Source organism: Pseudophryne corroboree, chromosome 3 (genome assembly GCF_028390025.1).
Source record: "Pseudophryne corroboree isolate aPseCor3 chromosome 3, aPseCor3.hap2, whole genome shotgun sequence".
Lineage (NCBI taxonomy): Eukaryota > Metazoa > Chordata > Amphibia > Anura > Myobatrachidae > Pseudophryne > Pseudophryne corroboree.
In genome coordinates this window covers 128587611-128610998 of record NC_086446.1, presented here as the reverse complement: position 1 = coordinate 128610998, position 23388 = coordinate 128587611, and the positions used below count along the sequence as shown (strand labels likewise).

The following is a 23388-nucleotide window of genomic DNA, read 5'->3' as shown; positions in this document are numbered from 1 at the left end:
CCTTGGAGAGTGATAAATTGTACGGTGATGAAATACCAACCAATCAGCTCATAATTGTCATGTTACAGGCTGTGTTTGAAAAATGACAGTTATAATAAGAATTTACTTACCGATAATTCTATTTCTCGGAGTCCGTAGTGGATGCTGGGGTTCCTGAAAGGACCATGGGGAATAGCGGCTCCGCAGGAGACAGGGCACAAAAGTAAAGCTTTTCCGATCAGGTGGTGTGCACTGGCTCCTCCCCCTATGACCCTCCTCCAGACTCCAGTTAGGTACTGTGCCCGGACGAGCGTACACAATAAGGGAGGAATTTTGAATCCCGGGTAAGACTCATACCAGCCACACCAATCACACCGTACAACTTGTGATCTAAACCCAGTTAACAGTATGATAACAAAAGGAGCCTCTGAAAGACGGCTTCCTACAACAATAACCCGATTTTTGTAACAATAACTATGTACAAGTATTGCAGAATAATCCGCACTTGGGATGGGCGCCCAGCATCCACTACGGACTCCGAGAAATAGAATTATCGGTAAGTAAATTCTTATTTTCTCTATCGTCCTAGTGGATGCTGGGGTTCCTGAAAGGACCATGGGGATTATACCAAAGCTCCCAAACGGGCGGGAGAGTGCGGATGACTCTGCAGCACCGAATGAGAGAACTCCAGGTCCTCTTTTTGCCAGGGTATCAAATTTGTAGAATTTTACAAACGTGTTCTCCCCCGACCACGTAGCTGCTCGGCAGAGTTGTAATGCCGAGACCCCTCGGGCAGCCGCCCAAGATGAGCCCACCTTCCTTGTGGAATGGGCATTTACATATTTTTTGCTGTGGCAAGCCTGCCACAGAATGTGCAAGCTGAATTGTACTACAAATCCAACGAGCAATAGTCTGCTTAGAAGCAGGAGCACCCAGCTTGTTGGGTGCATACAGGATAAACAGCAAGTCAGATTTCCTGACTCCAGCCAACCTGGAAACTATATTTTCAGGGCCCTGACAACATCCAGCAACTTGGAGTCCTCCAAGTCCCTAGTAGCCGCAGGTACCACAATAAGCTGGTTCAGGTGAAACGCTGACACCACCTTAGGGAGAAACTGGGGACGAGTCCACAGCTTTGCTCTGTCCGAATGGACAATCAGATATGGCTTTGTGAGATAAAGCCGCCAATTCTGACACTCGCCTGGCCGAGGCCAGGACCAACAGCATGGTCGCTTTCCATGTGAGATATATCAAATCCACAGATTTGAGTTGTTTAAACCAATGTGATTTTAGGAATCCCAAACTACGTTGAGATCGCCCAGTGCCACTGGAGACATCAAAAGGGGGTTGTATATGCAGTACTCCCTTAACAACTTCTGGACTTCAGGAACTGAAGCCAATTTCTTTCTGGAAGAAAATCGACCGGTCGAAATTTGAACCTTAATGGACCCCAATTTGAGACCCATATACACTCCTGTTTGCAGGAAATGTAGGAATTAACCTAGTTGAAATTCTTCCATGGAGCCTTCCTGGCCTCACACCATGGAACACATTTTCACCTAAGCAGTGATAATGTTGTGCGGTCACCTCCTTCCTGGCTCTGACCAGGGTAGGGATGACCTCTTCCGGAATGCCTTTTTCCCTTAGGATCCGGCGTTCACCCGTCAACGCGGCTGCGGTAAGTCATGGAACAGACATGATTCTTGCTGAATCAAGATCCTTTCTAGTATCTCTTGAAGTTCCGGGTACCAAGTTCTTCTTGGCCAAACCGGAGCCACGAGTATAGTTCTTACTCCTCTCCTTCCTATCATTCTCCATACACTGGGTATGAAAGGCAGAGGAGGGAACACATACACCGACTGGTACACCCACGGTGTTACCAGAGCGTCCCAGCTATTGCCTGAGGGTCTCTAGACCTGGCGCTTCATGTGGGACGCCATCATAACCACCTTTGGTCTTTCCCAACGGTTTACAAACATGTGGAAACTTCCAGATGAAGTTCCCACTTTTCCGGGTGGAATTCATTCATGCTGAGGAAATCTTCCTAGTTGTCCACTCCCGGAATGAACACTGCTGACAGTGTTATCACATGATTTTTCGCCCAGCGAAGAATCCTTGCTGTCATTGCCCTCCTGCTTCTTGTGCCGCCCCGTCTGTTTACGTGGGCGACTGCCATGATGATGTCCTACTGGATCAGCACCGGTTGACTTTGAAGCAGAGGTCTTCCTAGGCTCAGAGCATCGTAAATTGCCCTTAGCTCCAGTATATTCATGTGGAGAGAAATCTCCAGACTTGACCACACTTCCTTGGAAATTTCTTCCCTGTGTGACTGTTCCCCAGCCTCTCAGACTGGCATCCGTGGTCACCAGAACACAGTCCTGAATGCTGAATGTGCTGCCCTCTAGAAGATGAGCACTCTGCAGCCCCCACAGAAGAGACACCCTTGTCCTTGGAGACAGGGTTATCCGCTGATGCATCTGAAGATGCGATCCGGACCATTCGTCCCGCAAATCCCCCTGAAAAGTTTTTGCGTGAGATCTGCCGAATGGAATCGCTTCGTAAGAAGCCACCATTTTTCCCAGGACTCCTGTGCATTGATGCACTGATACTTGGCCTGGTTTTAGGAGGTTTCTGACTAGGTCGGATAACTCCCTGGCTTTCCCCTCCAGGAGAAATACCTCTTTCTGGACTATGCCCAGAATCATTCCTAGGAACAGCAGACGTATCATCGGAAAACAGCTGCGATTTTTGGAATATTTAGAATCCACTCGTGCTGTCGTAGAACTACTTTAGATAGTTCTTTTCCGACCTCCAACTGTTCTCTGGAAACTTGCCCCTTTCAGGATATCGTCCAAGTAAGGGATAATTAAGATGCCTTTCTTCTTTTAAGAATCATCTTTTCGGCCATTACCTTGGTAAAGGCCCGGGGTGCCGTGGATAATTCAACGGCAGCGTCTGAAACTGATATTGACAGTTCTGTATCACAAACCAGAGGTACCCTTGTTGAGAAGGGCAAATTTGGACATGGAGGTAATCCTTGATGTCCAGGGACACCATATAGTCCCCTTTTTTCCGGTTCTCTATCACTGCTCTGAGTGACTCCATCTTGATTTGAACCTTTTTATGTAAGTGTTCAAAGATTTCAGATTTAGACTATGTCTCACCAAGCCTTCTGGCTTCAGCACCACAATATAGTGTGGAAGACTAATACCCTTTTCCTTGTTGTAGGAGGGGTACTTTGATTATCACCTGCTGGAAATACAGCTTGTGAATTTTTTTCCAATACTGCCTCCCTGTCGGAGGGAGCCGTTGGTAAAGCAGGCTTCAGGAACCTGCGAGGAAAAAATGTCTCGACTCTCCAATCTGTACCCCTGGGATAATACTTGTACGATCTAGGGGTCAACTTGCGAGTGATCCCACTGCGCGCTGAGACTCTTGAGACTACCCCCCCACCTCACCTGAGTCCGCTTGCACGGCCCCAGCGTCACGCTGAGGACTTGGCAGACGCGGTGGAGGGCTTCTTTTCCTGGGAAGGGGCTGCCTGCTGCAGTCTACTTCCCTTTCCTCTATGTCTGGGCAGATATGACTGGCCTTTTGCCCGCTTGCCCACATGGGAAACGGAAGGATTGAGGCTGAAAAGACAGTGTCTTTTTCTGCTGAGATGTAACTTGGGGTAAAAAGGTTGGATTTCCCAGCTGTAGCCGTGGCCCCCAGGTCCGATGGACCGACCCCAAATAACTCCTTCCCTTTATACGGCAATATTTCCATGTGCCGTATGGGATCTGTATCACCTGACCACTGTCGTGTCCATGACATCTTCTGGGAGATATGGACAACGCACTTATCTTGATGCCAGAGTGCAAATATCCCTCTGTGCATCTCGCATACATATATATAGAATGCATCCTATTAAATGCTCTATATCAATAAAATATTTTTAGTCAGGGAATTCGACCAAGCCAACCCAGCACTGCATCTCCAGGCTGATGGCGATCGCTGGTCGCAGTATAACCACCGTATGTGTGTATATACTTTTTAGGATATTTTTCCAGCTGCCTATCAGCTGGCTCCTTGAGGGCGGCCGTATCTGGAGACGGTAACGCCACTTGATAAGCGTGTGAGCGCCTTATCCACCCTAAGGGGTGTTTCCCAACGCGCCCTAACTTCTGGCGGGAAAGGGTATAACGCCAATATTTGCTATCGGGGTAAACCCACGCATCATCACACACTTCATTTTATTTTATCTGATTCAGGAAAAACTACAGGTAGTTTTTTCACTCCCACATAATACCCTTTTTTGTGGTACTTGTAGTATCAGAAATATGTAACACCTCCTTCATTGCCCTTAACGTGTGGCCCTAATGAGGAATACGTTTGTTTATTCACCGTCGACACTGGATTCAGTGTCCGTGTCTGTGTCTGTGTCGACCGACTGAGGTAAATGGGCGTTTTTTTTTTTTTTTTAAAAACCCCTGACGGTGTTTCTGAGACGCCTGGACCGGTACTAATTGTTTGTCGGCCGTCTCATGTCGTCAACCGACCTTGCAGCGTGTTGACATTTTCACGTAATTCCCTAAATAAGCCATCCATTCCGGTGTCGACTCCCTAGAGAGTGACATCACCATTACAGGCAATTTCTCCGCCTCCTCCAACATCGTCCTCATACATGTCGACACACACGTACCGACACACAGCACACACACCTGGAATACTCTGACAGAGGACAGGACCCCACTAGCCCTTTGGAGAGACAGAGGGAGAGTTTGCCAGCACACACCAAAAAACGCTATAATTACATAGGGACAACCTTATATAAGTGTTTCTCCCTAATAGCATCTTTATATATATATTTATATCGCCAATTAGTGCCCCCCTCTCTGTTTAAACCCTGTTTCTGTAGTGCAGTGCAGGGGAGAGCCTGGGAGCCTTCTCTCCAGCCTTTCTGTGAGAGAAAAAATGGCGCTGTGTGCTGAGGAGATAGGCCCCGCCCCTTTTCCGGCGGGCTCGTCTCCCGCTCTTTAGTGAAGTTTGGCAGGGGTTAAATATCTCCATATAGCCTCTGGGGGCTATATGTGAGGTATTTTTAGCCAGTATATAGGTTTACATTTGCCTCCCAGGGCGCCCCCCCCCCAGCGCCCTGCACCCTCAGTGACAGCGTGTGAAGTGTGCTGAGAGGAAAATGGCGCACAGCTGCAGTGCTGTGCGCTACCTTTAGAAGACTGTCAGAGTCTTCAGCCGCCGATTCTGGACCTCTTCTAACTTCAGCATCTGCAAGGGGGCCGGCGGCGCGGCTCCGGTGACCATCCAGGCTGTACCTGTGATCGTCCCTCTGGAGCTGATGTCCAGTAGCCAAGAAGCCAATCCATCCTGCACGCAGGTGAGTTCACTTCTTCTCCCCTCAGTCCCTCGTTGCAGTGATCCTGTTGCCAGCAGGACTCACTGTAAAATAAAAAACCTAAGCTAAACTTTCTCTAAGCAGCTCTTTAGGAGAGCCACCTAGAATTGCACCCTTCTCGGCCGGGCACAAAAATCTAACTGGAGTCTGGAGGAGGGTCATAGGGGGAGGAGCCAGTGCACACCACCTGATCGGAAAAGCTTTACTTTTGTGCCCTGTCTCCTGCGGAGCCGCTATTCCCCATGGTCCTTTCAGGAACCCCAGCATCCACTAGGACGATAGAGAAAAGCTGATTGGTTGGTTCTTTATCACCGTGCTATTGATCACTCTCCAAGGCCTAACAAATCTGGGACAAAGTTTATTAATAGCCATCCTTGTATCACCATTGTGCTTATTAGCAAATGCAACACTACAGAGTCTGCAGGCGCTATACTCAGAATAAGAAGGAGATTTATGCCCCTTGGGTGACATATTTCATGCACATTAGTCAGGGTGAGCTCATCATCACACTATGCTGTGGGATGTAAACGTCTACACACATTACTTACTGCTATATATATACACACACAGGCGGATTGGCCATAGGGTTTACAGGGAAGATCCCCGGTGGGCCGACACACCCGTGGGGCCCGTTTTGTTTGAGGACATGTGGTCCTATTTATAGACATAATGAATAAGATGCAAAATTATTTGCATATATGAAAATTACTTTGCCACTTAGCCTGTGATTGCAGATGATCTAGTGCACAGGTTCTCAAACTCGGTCCTCAGGACCCCACACAGTGCATGTTTTGCAGGTCTCCTCACAGAATCACAAGTGAAATAATTATTTCCACCTGTGGACCTTTTAAAATGTGTCAGTGAGTAATTAATACACCTGTGCACCAGCTGGGTTACCTGCAAAACATGCACTGTGTGGGGTCCTGAGGACCGAGTTTGAGAACCACTGATCTAGTGTATGCTCTGCCTGCCTGGCTGACATACTGTATAAAAGATTGAGTGAATAGTTCTCACAAGTAGGGCCCTCTTCCCTCATGTGCCTATACTTTTCTTACTTTAATAATCCTCAACTGCCCAGATCCCGCAGTTTTTTTGGCCACCTGGAACTTATCTCTATGTTTACTGGTGTAGTTATGCTTAGTTGCCCTGTACTTGTCCTATATTGTCTTCAACTGTAAGTCACTGTTTTCCTATTTTTTTATGTGCATTTGTACTCTGTAATTGGGCGCTGCGGAACCCTTGTGGCGCCATATAAATAAAGGATAATAATAATAATAATAATAATAATGTGATTGGGATACAGTTTGTGTAATAAGAAAATATATATTTCTAAAGAATGATATAGTTTCCTAAATTCTGAAGGTGTATCATATAATGTGCTTATAATATTTAATTGTATTTCTTTTTAACTTCCCCCTTGATGCTGGACATGCCCACTATCTGGAAAGTCTTGGGGGGGAGGGTGCTGCTGCCATGGCCCATGGCTAGACCTTACACCTCGGTTGGTTCTATATCGGAGGGGCAGAAGGGACCTTGTGACGTATTGAGGGGAGGAGCTACATCACCAGGGGGAGGAGCTACGGGCGAACAGGGTACCCGAAAAGTACCCTCGCGGGCTCGCTTCGCTCACCACCTAATTACTAAAGGTAATAGTTGGTGGCGTGGATAGTAGAGGAACTATCCCGCTGGCCTAGCTCCTCCCCCTTGCGTCGTAACTCCTCCCCTTTACGGAAAAGGTCCCTTAGCCCACTTGATTCTAGCATCTACCCTTACACCTCTGGTGCTGCCCATGTGGGACCACTAGTACACATTTTTCCAGGGCCGCTTTTTATTCCCAATCCGCCCCTGTATACACACCATTCGTCAGGATAATACATGAACGTCAGCCTCGTTTATTTACAGAGCAGATGGACAGCTCCTTATTATATCATCAGGCTGCAGATCAGAGACTAACAACAAGCAGCTGCACACCTCCCCATACACACCGTCAGCCCCTGCTTACTCTATACAGACACACCGACCCGGGTCCCATTCCGGTATATAGGATGGGAGACCCGGCACTCACCTCAAGTACTCGTCCCAGCTCCTCTCACGTGGAGAACCCCGTCCGTGGCCTGTTTGGCAGTATTCGGGCTGGCGCACACCGATGACGTCACTGCATGGCGAACGCCCTTCGTAGCCATGTTGGTTGTGGCGTTCTGCTGTTATCTTCCTACATGTGTGGCCAGAGGATCGATGCGCTACCATTATTTTAAAGTGTTATGTGAGACAACAGTATCTATAGGGTGTGACAGTAAAGCATAGGACGCAAATAGCTTGGCGAATGGCAGATACGTGCTGTGTAGACTGAAAATGCTGAGAGCATGATGCTTTATGTAATTACGCTTCTTAGGAACCAGGGAATTATTTATTTGCAATTTGCACCTACCAGCTGTCCCTTGTCTGAGAAAACAGTCAGTATGGGGACTATTTAGCATTCAATATTTGTGATACATCCCCCGAAAAAAATAATCAGGATATGAGCAAATGTTAAGTATATACCTTGAAGGACTGCAGCAGCAGATGCCCTCCAATATCCGCTGAGATCCCTTCATATCCAACAGCAGCCACAGCCCCCATAAGTTTCTATGAAGCTGTTTGATTTACCATGTTTGGCCCCAAAAGATGGAGTAAGCAGCTGTAACATATGGGCTACATTTTGCAGTAGGCATGGCCATTGGGGTACTCATCGATGGTCAGGTCATCATCGATGGTACCATTGATGGGCAACCTCGATGATGGTTTCACCCACCGATGGCCATCCCTGCTTTACAATTTAGTGAACTGCAGGCCAATGAGAGTCCAGGGGTGGAGCTTTGCGGGAATGTAGGGGTCTGAGCTAAGCTCTGTGTCCCGACACTGTATAAAAATTAAAATCTAGGCAGTTCCGGTGGGCGGACCTTGCTGCAGGCCGCTTTTTACATGAACTGTCCTCTCCCTCTGTGATTGGCGCCAATTTCCAACTGTTGGCGCTGGGTGAGGTGCCCTAAATCTAGCTAGGCACACGTAGGAATTTACGGTGGGTAAGTGGCCACCGCTCCTGGCTCCCCACCTCCTCCCTGTCACCGGAATCTGGGCGTTTGTGAAACGCCAGCTCCTGCGGCCGCCATCTTACTTCTTCCTCTTACCTCTTCATCCTGCTGGCTGGGAACATGCTGACTGGCCATCACAGTCTGCTGCTGCCTCAATGAGTGACAGCGGCCTCCCTGTAAGGATCCCTGGTCCTTGTTGCCAGCCTGCTTCTCCCGCTGACGGACTGCCGTGCTCTCCCGTGGCCATCTTGACTGCTGGGCACTCCTCTGAAGGGGCTCTAAGGCCAGGCAGCATCTGCCGGGTGCTCCTCTGAAGGGGATCTAAGGCCAGGCACACAACCCAGGAGAGTGCTGCTGCAATACTCTGTGCATATATATTTACAGCCAAACTCCACTACTCCACAGTGCACCTTGATTCTCATTTTATGCCCTCACCCTATTGGTAACTGGCTACTCTACACCCAGTTACTGCCTGTGCTTTAAACGAATATAAACATAAAATTAATAAAAGACCTCTAGTGGGCGGACCTATCCCTCTGCTCGGCTGCCGTTACGGAGACTGAGCTGCCACACCTTTGCCTCTACATAAGCAGGTGAAGAGGGAACAGCAGTCCGGCATCCCGCCTCCTTATCCTTGGGTCTCTGCTCCCCTCCGGCTCACTGCCACTCAGACAGTGCTAGTCTCGTGGCGACGGTGAGGAAGTCACACTGTGGGCGCCATCCTGCCGCTACCGTCGTTCTCTTTGATACCGCTGCTCTGTTGCTGTTTCGGGGATTGGGACGCTGCACCTTGCTTTCACACACACACACAGGTGAGCATGGAGACGGCAGACCAGCATCTCACAGTCACAGCCTTTGGCCCCTACACGCCTCACAAGAACTGGTGTAGGCCACACTCCTGTGCTGGCAATGGCTGTTTTACACTCTGACACACGTCACTGCAGGGACATTTCTAGTTTCACATAACCATTCCTGCTGTGCTACATTAAGCCCAATTTTTCATTCCTGCTCATATTGGAATTCAGCTTTCCGCAACAGCACACTGCCTCCTGCTGGTCAGGTCACAATGCTACCAGCTTCACACAGCTGTTTTCATTTTTGTGCAGGATTATCCTAAAGGAAAGTTATATACCTGTGCCACAACTGTCCTCTCTTATTAATATGGATACATTTGTAGCCAAACCTCAGAGAAGAGGCAGAAGAGGGACGGCTGCCAAAACACGAGAAACAAGAGCCACAACCACATTGGCATCAAGTACACTGTCTTCCCCTGCTGGAGATGATGTGTGCCCGATCCCACTGTGTATAATGTTCGCATCTATGGCCAAGGCCCAGGAGATCTCTAATATATTGTCGCCCCTGCTTGACAAAAAACTGGCTGTCTTAAAGGATGCCATTGAATCGGCAGTGGCTCAACTTAAGTAACATGGTGCTCACTTTGAGGAGAAAGAACAACGCATCTCCAATATAGAGGATGACGTCATTGCAGCTAAAACCACCATCGCTTCCCAAGAAGCCTCTCTTGTAGCGATACGAAACAAATTGGAAGATCTCGAGAACAAAAAGCGTTGTAATAACCTCCGTCTGATTGGTCTTCACGAGTTGGTCAAGCAGAAAGACCTGATGGATTTAGTTTTTACATGGCTTCCAAAGGGATTGAAGTGTTTACCTGCATCTGGTGCTATGCTAATTGAAAGAGTACATCGCATTGGCCCGGATTGTCAGACTGATCGTCGCAGACCCAGGGCTAGGTGCATCATCACTTGGAAATGGAGAGTGAAAAAGTACCAGCCAATCAGGTCCTAACTACCATGTCACAGTGTTTGAAAATGTCAGTTAGGAGCTGATTGGCTGGTACTTTGTCACTATCCATTTTATCACTTCCCAAGTGATGATGCATCTGGCCCCCAGACCAGTCATCTTTAAGGTCTTAAATTACACAAAGTCTGCATGTTAGATGTTTACAGAAAATCCTGTGATTTGAATTACAAAGGTGACAGGCTCCTCCTGTTCCAGGACTTTTCTTACCAAGCAGCGATGAAAAGTAAGGAGTTCTCACCTTTTTGTAAATCTTTGTTTGAAGCGGTTGTTCGTTCTGCTCTCCTTTACCCGGCCAAATTGAGAGTTCAACATGATGGTAAGCAATATTTTTTCGAAACTGTGTCACATAAACGGTAAAAGGCTAAAAAAGGAGAATATAGGTCCATTAAAAGATGAATTAGGAGAATTGATAAATAATGACGAAATAAAAGCGGAAATACTGAACAAATTCTTTTAATCAGTATTCACCAGTGAAGAACTGATGGTGGGAGTAGAGCACAACAATTGTGACAGTAATGATTCATGGTTAGATACTTGTTTAAGCAAAGATGTAGTCCGGGAGAGATTAGGCAAATTAAGAATAAATCACCTGGTCCTGATAGACTTCACCCGAGGGTTCTTATGGAGCTTAGTTCACAACTAGCACGACACCTATACTTGATTTTCAATAGTTCAATTAGATCAGGCATGGTACCGAAGGATTGGCGTACAGCTGAGGTAGTGCCATTATTTAAAAAGGGATCCAAAAATCTTCCGGGAAACTACAGACCAGTTATTTTAACATCTATAGTGGGAAAAATATTGGAAGGAATTCTAAGGGACGGCATACAGGAGTATCTACAGTCCGCTAGGATTATTAGCAAGAAACAGCATGGGTTTGTGAGGGACAGGTCATGTCAGACTAACTTAATTAGCTTCTACGAGGAAGTGAGCAATAATCTTGATCAAGGATAAGCAGTGGATGTGGTCTTTCCAGATTTTGCAAAAGCCTTCGATACAGTTCCTCACAGGAGACTGATGATCAAATTAAAGGAGTTTAGCCTAGGAAAAACTATTTGCACATGGATAAGCAGCTGGTTGGATAGCAGGGTACAGCGAGTAGTGGTCAACGGGAAGTCCTCAACCTGGTCCCCAGTAGTCAGCGGAATACCACTACTGTTCAACATGTTTATCAATGACCTAGAAATAGGCCTGGAAAGCACAGTGTCAATCTTTGCAGATGATACTAAACTGTGTAAGGTAATTAATTCAGAATTGGATGTGGAGTCCTTGCAGAATGATCTATCTAAACTTGAACTCTGGGCGTCTATATGGAAAATGAGGTTCAATACAGACAAATGCAAGGTTATGCATTTTGGGACTAAAAACAAACTTGCATCCTACATATTAAATGGGGAACACCTAGGGGAAAAAGATTTGGGGGTATTCATTGATAATAGGCTTAATAACCGTACACAATGTCAAAACGCAGTAAAGAAGGCAAGTAAGGTGCTAGCGTGCATAAAAAGGGGAATTGAGACAAGGGACTCGGATGTTATCATGCCGCTGTATAAGGCATTGGTACGTCCGCACCTGGAATATTGTGTTCAGTTTTGGGCACCATTGTATAAAAAACACATCAGTGAACTCGAAAGGGTTCAAAGGCGAGCTACTAAACTGATTAAAGGTCTAGAAGGACTGGACTATAAGGAAAGACTTACTAGGCTGAATATGTATACACTAGAAAAGAGGCGCCTAAGAGGAGATATTATTAATATCTTCAAATATGTAAAAGGACATCACAAAGAGTTATCAGAGGAATTATTAATTAAAAGAACACAGTTTAGGACATGTGGGCACTCGCTGCGACTGGAGGAGAGAAAGTTCCGAACGCAACGGAGGAAAGGGTTCTTCACTGTTAGGGCAATCAGGATGTGGAATTCCCTGCCAGGGAAGGTGGTAATGGCGGACTCTGTAATTGGATTTAAAAAGGAATGGATAAATTTCTGAATGAAAAAGCTATCCAAGGTTATAATACTTAAAATTTCAACGTGGTTAATCCGGGGGTAACATGAGTTATAGTAGCTAACTAGTCAAAAAACATTATTCAGCAAGTATGTAGAATCATCACAACTTAAAACAGGTTGAACACGATGGGCAATTTGCCTCTATTCAACCTCAAGTACTATGTTACCTGCAAAGTCGTTCATTGACTCTCAGACAGGCTGACTACTCCGTCTGATGACATGGACTGACAATGTTAAAAATTCACAAGTATAACTTTTATTTTGTGGATGGAAATGCATCTAAAGTTAAAAATATTGATGGTTCTTTCCTTAAAGATCGTTGTATTATTGTTATTGACACTCTGTTGCAAATTTGAGATAATGGGGTTCAATTGGTTTCCTCTATTTCCTTCCTACTATCCTATGGTTGGGGGCGTTGCTGTTCCTTACCTTACCCTAACCCCTTCTGTGTATTGATTCAGTAAATTTACTGCTCATTATGTCCGGACTTTTGGCCCATCTGTCTGGGTTCCTAAATTATCATAAAAAAAGGGGAAAGAAACTGGAATTAGGGATGGGAAGGGGAGGGGAGAGGTAAAGTCAGTTGCACAGGATAAGGAATTGTAAAGAAGACCCCTAATTTGTATATCTCATCATTTGTTCATGTTTCCAAGGGGGTGCTACCACAGATCATATCATAGATACGTAACAAAGGGAAAGGAAAGGATCTGTCTTAGGTGCACAAAATTTAAAATATAACTTTTAATTGTTGTCGTTAAAATTTTGATTCAGTACTATATTGTAGCGTATTCTACTGAGTAGCTAATATGCGAAATATTAAAAACACAAATAACAAATGTGTGAGAATATAACAACACTGTGAATTACAAAAAGAAGAAAATAAACATAGATTTTAAAAAACTGAGCGTCTGTTTGGTGTCTGTTCTGTTAGATCCCTGTTTTTATTTATTTGTATTGATGATATTACATGTTTGTGTTTCACATAGATATGTTGGTGTTCAAATAGTAGTCTCAATATTTAGAAGAATGTTTGTAACACTTCAATAGTTGGATGAATATTTCTAGTACAGAGCCCGGGTTCTATGACTAGAGCATATGTTGCAATTTTTAAAGGTGTAATGAATTATGCCTATATTTGTTGATCTGTTGCTAGTCACTTGCACTTCCAGGGTCAATTACACATGTATTTGTATGCCGTCACTTTCATTAATCTAAAGGAACGTTATGAACACACAGTGCATCCTATGATTCTAATCATAGATCCCCATATAAATTCCACTAGTGTTTAAATCTCAGTATAATAGTGTGACATCCCCTTTCAAAAATTGTCGGATTCCTAATCATTTAAGATGTACCATTCCACTGTTGGTTCACCTCTCACTTATAGTGTCAGGTGTTTATCTTATACCATAGGATCTCACCTTCACATCTCCCTTGTATTATTGATATTATATAATATCACATCACCTCTCACGTATAGTGTCAGGTGCGTTAAATGTCGGGAAGTATCCCTGTGATATTTTTCATACACGAGAATATATACTGGTTCGCCTCTCACTTATAGTGTCAGGCGTACTGTGTGTTAAGGGAGTGATCCTGTTGTATATTGTTATAGGAGATTGTATATTAATACACCTCTCACTCGTAGTGTCAGGTGTTAAGTACTATCTACAATTAGTTATTCATGGATGTCAAACTATACACTGTATATCTCTAGAGATTTATTCTGATGATGATACACTAATATGTTAATCAAAAAGAGGGGGAGGGGGAGGGGATATAATTGATGGATGACACTTCGTTGTTTGCAACAGTTATATAGTGGTCTTGTACGAGAGAGATTCACAGCATAATGAATGTGTATGAATAGATATTAGATTGCAATCAGATATACAATAGGCGTTCTGCGGTTGGACTAAGTTCAGTCGTCCACTGTAATTTATTATAATTGATTAATTCATTAAATTTTCACCCATATGTATGACTCTAGATCAAATATACAGCCGGCACTCTGTGGCTAAATTAGTTGCTATAATCTATTAATTAGTCGTAATTGTCAGTAATCCTTTACTTGGGGTCTGGTGAGATGCCCGTATAATCACCTATTGCCTGTACAAATCCCTTAGGTAAAGTATTATTTGTTATCAATATATATGCAAGTATCTGATACTTCTTATGAAGTGAATCTGTATTTCAGTGATAACTAATACTGACATCTGTAAGCGGTATCTATTATACTCCAACTATTGTGTTATTTCACATCCCGCATGTGAATGCCTGTAACAGGTTACACATGCTGTGCGGTCTCACTCGTGCGGGAGTGGATATATTATTCGGCTCTTATATCACTTAGTCGTTGCCAATGTTAACGGTGATGTTCTAAGAGCTAACTGTTATTCTGATAGGCATTTATAGTCACAGTGTTAAGAGACCTAGCTGATGATTGTTCTAAACGATCTTTATTATGCTAGGACTGGTATGGTATTTCACATCCCGCACATGAATTGCCTGTTGAACCCCGTATCTATACTAAATATGTTCCGTATCTCGTTCACTCGGGATTCTGAGACCTAAGAGTACATTCATCTATGCTGAACACAATGCATTATCTAATTACATTTCTATTAATTTATAATTTCTAAACAGGAGAAGCAGACGCGTAGGACGCTCAGGTCCTACGTACGTTTCACAATAGCTTCGTCAGGGTAACCCGAGGCCGTTACTGGAGTATCCTTTTATTCCGGCCGCTGCCTATCATTGAGTCCCGCGGGGAATTCAAACTTAATTGTCCGTTACAATCTATTGCGATCCACTGGAATTGATATACTTATAATGAGTATGACTCATCATGTCATACAAAGTATGCAGAATTATATAAAATAATGATACATTTTCCCCACAGTTTACTTGTCCGCGGAGAAATGTCATTTTGCATTTGCAGTCATATTTTCGGTATTTTTAATATTCTCATGAGTATCGGGTTATCTCCGCTGCATCATGAGAGCAGTGTCTGTCACTTAAAGGGGGGGTTCCGCCTTCCCTGGGCCGATCAAGTGATCTATATGAAAAAGCATCTATTGAGATTATGTTGATTGTTGTTCCTAACAGACTTACTAAGCATCTAAATAATTGTACATTAAAGTGCTAAGCTATCTATTAATATATGTATATTTCATATTGATAAACATTGTCTGTGCACATGCATTGATAAATAGTGAGATTTATTCTATTCATTGTATAATGAGTTTATGTCGATTACTTTAACTTGCTGAATAGTTCTTATTTTGATAAATAAATAATCCTGATCAAATGAGCTAACCAGAGTGAGCCAGTGTCTTATTCTTTATGTGTCGTGATAATGTGTGCTGCTGAAGAAAAATGAGTGGATGAAGAAATATTCTTTGTTGTGTTTAAAGATGCATTATATGGTTTTACATAATTATTAAAAAAGGGGGGAAAGCGTGTTCTTCATATTTAATCAAAAGGTGGCTGTGATCACTGCTACTTAATAAATGTGCGTGTCTGAATAAATGTGTTACATGTGTCGTGTGTATACTAAATATAAATAATATTAGTTTCACTAGAGATTTTGTGAAATCAAGGTGATTAACAAACAAGATCAAAAATTAGTGTGCTACTGCATAAAAAATATGTATTAATACTAAAAAGTGCGATTGTGAAGGGAAGTGAAAAAATGATGATATGATGAAATAAAATCAAAACGTGAATGTGAATAGTATGAGAATTTTTTATATTATTTATTATTATTATTTTCCATATATTTCTGTATGTATTATACTGTTCGACAAAGTGATGATTCTGAGTATGTATTTAAACCAATTTTTTGAAAGTCGGATAGGCTGAGAGTTTATAAGATTAGATCAGTGGTCATCCAGTACATGTGTGTATGTCTAGTATTTATTAGTCAATATTTGTGAATTACTGTGTGTATGACCACTGTAGCTCCTAGTATATTCTTGTATATATGCATATAATGATCTGTCCAGTGTATTTAGGATTATAAGACCTTAGAACAGCAAGGTGAGTATATGTTTCCACTGTATGGTAGTTTATTATACTGTGGATTTTATAGAAGATGCTGCTAGTCGGACCCAGAGATGAGGAGGTAAGTACATCCTTGGGTAGGTTCATCTGTCTTATGGTAAGTATATACTTTATCTGATGGTAACAGAGTTATTGATTTACTTTTTAATGTCCATATCTCCTAAATTTGCTGGGTATTCCAATTCCCTGACTGATTATCTTTGAGGGGAGAGTGTCTGGGCATTTTTCAGACAAATTATTCATGTCCTAATAAATTCAATCACTTGATTTGTGGTAAAATCCCGAGATCCATTTGATGTGGATCTTCATGGTATATCTTCTTGTTCAGTTTGATCAATGAGCCTAAAATCATAGTTTGTGAATTTTTCTTTCTTATAGAGAAACATTTTTTATGCATGGATACTTCCATTTATCTGTCTTTCCAGAATATTTCGATTGTATATATGTAATGAATGAAGAGAAGTCTGAGATCATTCTGAAGAAAGATTCATTCTATGGTGTATTTGTTTAGAGGAAGGGTTGAAAGCTATTATTTTCATTGATACCATTGGGTGTCATTGTGTTAAGGAGAAATATCCACCTGGTTTCTTTTTTCAGGAGTTCGCCATCCAAGTCTCCTCCTCTAATGCCCAAAGATATTTTCTCCATGGCAAAGAATTTTAGTTCATTTGGGGAACTATCATGAAATTTAAGAAAGTGTCTGGCCACAGGTGTCAGTGTCCTGAATCTTGCTTGATCTTTTCTTGCATTTCTGATAGAACCAACATGTTCAAGAATCCTTTGTTTTAGGGGTCTGATTGTCTTCCCTATGTATTTTTTGCCACACGGGCATTGAAGATGGTATACTACTCCCATGGTTCGACAGTCTAGATAGTCTTTTATGTGCCATGTTTTCCGAAATTTGTCCTGAAAGGATTTTGTTTCGACCATATACTGGCAGGCTTTACAGGTTTTGCATCTGAATGAGCCTGTTGTATTGTATAGGCTTCTAGTTGTTTTCGTAAGGTGACTGCTCACCAGTGTGTCCTTAAGGCTTCTAGATCGTCGCCAACTAGCCTGGACTTTTTCGGGTAGAATTTTACAGAGATCGTTGTCCGTCATGAGAACATGCCAATGTTTCTGTAGAGTTTCTAGGATCTGTCTCCATTCTGTATTGAAGGTACCAATGAATCTAGGACCGTCAGCATCTTGTTGTTTTTTCACTTGATTAGGGATCAGTAGTGAATCTCTGGTTCTCTGATACGTTTGTGTCCTGGCCTCCCGTACCATTTTCCTGCTGTATCCTCTTGCTTTAAATCTGTCAGTAAGTTCATTGCATCGTTCCCTAAAGACCTGAGGATTGGAACAATTTCTCTTTGTCCTAAGGAATTCTCCTTTTGGTATCCCCTTAATCGTGGATGGTAGATGTGAACTACTAGCATGTAAGATGCTGTTCGTAGCAGTTTCTTTTCTGTATAGGTCAGTTGATAGCATACCATCATCCTCCATCTTGATCTTGAGGTCCAGAAAGTGTATCTCTTTCTGACTCATTTCTGAGGTTAGTTTGAGGTTGAGTGAGTTGTTATTCAATTTCAAAAAGAATTCCTCCAGGATGTCCTTCTGCCCTTCCCACAGTATTAAGATGTCATCTATAAATCTTAGCCAGATGATAATATGTGCTGTATAGATGTCATTCTCTTCTGTAAATACATGTTCTTTCTCCCACCACCCCAGGTAGAGGTTTGCATATGTGGGGGCACATGTGGTCCCCATCGCAGTACCTCGTACCTGGAGATAGTGGGCCTCATTACACACGAAGTAATTTTTAGTCAAGACAAATCTCAACAGAATCAGGATGAAATCATTAAAGTCCCGTTCGTTATTCATGTTGAGAAAGTACTCAGAGGCTCTAATTCCAGCTTCATGATCTATACTCGTGTATAGGCTTTCAACATCACAACTTACTAGCCATGCACCAGTTGGTAATGTGATGTCCTGTATCTTCATAAGTACATCTAGGGTGTCACGAATATATGAGGGTAGAGTTGTTACATGATTCCTGAGATGGTAGTCGACGAAAATGCTAGCTTTTTCCGTTAAGCTGCCTATTCCTGACACAATCGGTCTGCCAGGGGGGTTGTGTCGATCTTTGTGCACTTTAGGCAGCAAATATAGGGTAGGGGTTCTGGGGTTTTCAACTTGAAGAAATTCCTTATCTTGGGTAGTTATAGTGCCCTTCTGATATGCCTCCAGTATGATTCTATCATATAAATTCTTGTAATTACTTGTAGGATTAAATATTAGACGCTTATAGCAGCTTTGGTCTTGTAGCTGTCTAGATAGTTCTTCTAAGTACTTCTCACGGGGCCATAATACAATGTTCCCCCCCTTATCGGAGGGTTTAATGATCACATCTTGCCACTGTTCCATTTCCCTTAATGCTTGTCTCTCTTCCTTTGTAAGGTTATCACAGCAGCCACCTGAGGGTCCCAATTCTTGTAAGCTGTCTAAGTCCCTGGATACCAGATCCAGGAAAACTTTCACAGGGGGGCATATTGAGAAGTCCGGGAAAAAGGTTGATTTCTTTTTAATTATTGATTGAGATTGGGATTGATGTATCGGTAAATCCACCTCTCCCTCCTTCTGTAGTTCTTCCAATAGAGAGATCGCCAGATGGTCTTCATTTGACAGGTCCAGTTCCAATTGGTTCTCCGTCATGGCATTGGTATTATTTCTATCCTTATCTTTGATGGAATTTGCAAAAAACTTTTTTAAGAGTATTTTACGTGTGAAGAGATTCAGGTCTTTTTCACACTCAAAGCGATCAAATCTCCTCTGAGGTGAAAAGGATAATCCTTTATTAAGAAGCTTTATTTGATTAGGGGTGAGGGTCCTGGTTGAGAGGTTGATGATTTTTAGAGAGTCGGTTTGTTCAGAATTCACTTCCTGTAGTGTCGTCTCTCGCGTGGTTCCTCTCCCCAATCTCGTTCTTCTCTTTTCCTTCTGGTTCCTCTGCCCCCTCCTTGTCCTCTTGTATTTGTATTTGTTTTGGAATATCTGGGTGTTTGTCCTAAAAAACCCCTTTCTCTTTGAAAGTTAGTCATATTTGATCCTTCTCCTTCTGACGATTCTATGTCAGATGTACTGTAATTAAGATGGTTGTCAGAATCTTGCTTGGAAGGTCTTGTTCTCCATTTGAAGACTTTGTTGTTAGAGTAGTCATTTTTATCTCTTTGCATTTTATTTCTCTTCCTCTCCATAATCATTTTCTCATATTGCTCAATCTCCTTCTTATGTTTCTCATAGACTTTTTGAAATTTCTCTAGATTTTCATGCTTCTTCAGTTTGTCACCTAAGGATATAATTTCTTGATTGCATTTGGTTAGTGTTATCTCATCATGTTTTATGAGAATCCCTATCAAGTCTAACGAACATTGTGTTAGAACTTTTTCCCATGCTTCCTTCAGTGTGTCATTGGCAAGATCATAGGAGGGGAACAGTCTAGGTCTCAGACCTCTTGGGATGATATTTAATTTCAAATAATTCTCAAAGGTGGCTTTATTCCACCATGTTCTAGTCTGTTTCATAAGTGTTTGTTTAAGGACATGAAGATCATTGTACCAATCTTCTGTGTTTGGTTCATTGTTCGTACTACTGTCTCCAAAGACAGTCTCCATATATGTTCTCAGTTTCTCTCTCCTCTCATCCAGCTCTTGACTAATACTAAAGCTGGCCATAATGATACTCCAAGAGTTTACCTCGGGTTATGTTATGTATAAACAATTCAGATTGCACTAATGCTAGTATATTATAGTCCGTGCTAACTTGTGGAAAGGCTGTGCATGCAGCCTATTGCAATTTATCATAAAAAAAGGGGAAAGAAACTGGAATGAGGGATGGGAAGGGGAGGGGAGAGGTAAAGTCAGTTGCACAGGATAAGGAATTGTAAAGAAGACCCCTAATTTGTATATCTCATCATTTGTTCATGTTTCCAAGGGGGTGCTACCACAGATCATATCATAGATACGTAACAAAGGGAAAGGAAAGGATCTGTCTTAGGTGCACAAAATTTAAAATATAACTTTTAATTGTTGTCGTTAAAATTTTGATTCAGTACTATATTGTAGCGTATTCTACTGAGTAGCTAATATGCGAAATATTAAAAACACAAATAACAAATGTGTGAGAATATAACAACACTGTGAATTACAAAAAGAAGAAAATAAACATAGATTTTAAAAAACTGAGCGTCTGTTTGGTGTCTGTTCTGTTAGATCCCTGTTTTTATTTATTTGTATTGATGATATTACATGTTTGTGTTTCACATAGATATGTTGGTGTTCAAATAGTAGTCTCAATATTTAGAAGAATGTTTGTAACACTTCAATAGTTGGATGAATATTTCTAGTACAGAGCCCGGGTTCTATGACTAGAGCATATGTTGCAATTTTTAAAGGTGTAATGAATTATGCCTATATTTGTTGATCTGTTGCTAGTCACTTGCACTTCCAGGGTCAATTACACATGTATTTGTATGCCGTCACTTTCATTAATCTAAAGGAACGTTATGAACACACAGTGCATCCTATGATTCTAATCATAGATCCCCATATAAATTCCACTAGTGTTTAAATCTCAGTATAATAGTGTGACATCCCCTTTCAAAAATTGTCGGATTCCTAATCATTTAAGATGTACCATTCCACTGTTGGTTCACCTCTCACTTATAGTGTCAGGTGTTTATCTTATACCATAGGATCTCACCTTCACATCTCCCTTGTATTATTGATATTATATAATATCACATCACCTCTCACGTATAGTGTCAGGTGCGTTAAATGTCGGGAAGTATCCCTGTGATATTTTTCATACACGAGAATATATACTGGTTCGCCTCTCACTTATAGTGTCAGGCGTACTGTGTGTTAAGGGAGTGATCCTGTTGTATATTGTTATAGGAGATTGTATATTAATACACCTCTCACTCGTAGTGTCAGGTGTTAAGTACTATCTACAATTAGTTATTCATGGATGTCAAACTATACACTGTATATCTCTAGAGATTTATTCTGATGATGATACACTAATATGTTAATCAAAAAGAGGGGGAGGGGGAGGGGATATAATTGATGGATGACACTTCGTTGTTTGCAACAGTTATATAGTGGTCTTGTACGAGAGAGATTCACAGCATAATGAATGTGTATGAATAGATATTAGATTGCAATCAGATATACAATAGGCGTTCTGCGGTTGGACTAAGTTCAGTCGTCCACTGTAATTTATTATAATTGATTAATTCATTAAATTTTCACCCATATGTATGACTCTAGATCAAATATACAGCCGGCACTCTGTGGCTAAATTAGTTGCTATAATCTATTAATTAGTCGTAATTGTCAGTAATCCTTTACTTGGGGTCTGGTGAGATGCCCGTATAATCACCTATTGCCTGTACAAATCCCTTAGGTAAAGTATTATTTGTTATCAATATATATGCAAGTATCTGATACTTCTTATGAAGTGAATCTGTATTTCAGTGATAACTAATACTGACATCTGTAAGCGGTATCTATTATACTCCAACTATTGTGTTATTTCACATCCCGCATGTGAATGCCTGTAACAGGTTACACATGCTGTGCGGTCTCACTCGTGCGGGAGTGGATATATTATTCGGCTCTTATATCACTTAGTCGTTGCCAATGTTAACGGTGATGTTCTAAGAGCTAACTGTTATTCTGATAGGCATTTATAGTCACAGTGTTAAGAGACCTAGCTGATGATTGTTCTAAACGATCTTTATTATGCTAGGACTGGTATGGTATTTCACATCCCGCACATGAATTGCCTGTTGAACCCCGTATCTATACTAAATATGTTCCGTATCTCGTTCACTCGGGATTCTGAGACCTAAGAGTACATTCATCTATGCTGAAGACAATGCATTATCTAATTACATTTCTATTAATTTATAATTTCTAAACAGGAGAAGCAGACGCGTAGGACGCTCAGGTCCTACGTACGTTTCACAATAGCTTCGTCAGGGTAACCCGAGGCCGTTACTGGAGTATCCTTTTATTCCGGCCGCTGCCTATCATTGAGTCCCGCGGGGAATTCAAACTTAATTGTCCGTTACAATCTATTGCGATCCACTGGAATTGATATACTTATAATGAGTATGACTCATCATGTCATACAAAGTATGCAGAATTATATAAAATAATGATACATTTTCCCCACAGTTTACTTGTCCGCGGAGAAATGTCATTTTGCATTTGCAGTCATATTTTCGGTATTTTTAATATTCTCATGAGTATCGGGTTATCTCCGCTGCATCATGAGAGCAGTGTCTGTCACTTAAAGGGGGGGTTCCGCCTTCCCTGGGCCGATCAAGTGATCTATATGAAAAAGCATCTATTGAGATTATGTTGATTGTTGTTCCTAACAGACTTACTAAGCATCTAAATAATTGTACATTAAAGTGCTAAGCTATCTATTAATATATGTATATTTCATATTGATAAACATTGTCTGTGCACATGCATTGATAAATAGTGAGATTTATTCTATTCATTGTATAATGAGTTTATGTCGATTACTTTAACTTGCTGAATAGTTCTTATTTTGATAAATAAATAATCCTGATCAAATGAGCTAACCAGAGTGAGCCAGTGTCTTATTCTTTATGTGTCGTGATAATGTGTGCTGCTGAAGAAAAATGAGTGGATGAAGAAATATTCTTTGTTGTGTTTAAAGATGCATTATATGGTTTTACATAATTATTAAAAAAGGGGGGAAAGCGTGTTCTTCATATTTAATCAAAAGGTGGCTGTGATCACTGCTACTTAATAAATGTGCGTGTCTGAATAAATGTGTTACATGTGTCGTGTGTATACTAAATATAAATAATATTAGTTTCACTAGAGATTTTGTGAAATCAAGGTGATTAACAAACAAGATCAAAAATTAGTGTGCTACTGCATAAAAAATATGTATTAATACTAAAAAGTGCGATTGTGAAGGGAAGTGAAAAAATGATGATATGATGAAATAAAATCAAAACGTGAAT

The 23388-nt window shown here is 41.9% G+C and overlaps 1 protein-coding gene across 2 annotated transcripts in view; it reads right to left on the bottom strand.

Annotated features, from left to right (window-relative positions):
* FTSJ3 (FtsJ RNA 2'-O-methyltransferase 3) overlaps positions 1-7936 on the bottom strand; it is a 282573-nt gene extending 274637 nt beyond the window's left edge. Inside the window, exon 1 of one of the 2 annotated variants that reach the window (XM_063958469.1) lies at positions 7916-7936. The gene's annotated coding sequence lies outside the window, so the exon portion shown is untranslated. Of the gene's footprint in view, positions 1-7439; positions 7593-7915 lie in introns of those variants that run through there. The other variant, XM_063958468.1, reaches the window with a different exon arrangement.
* Between the last annotated feature and the right edge of the window lie 15452 nt (positions 7937-23388).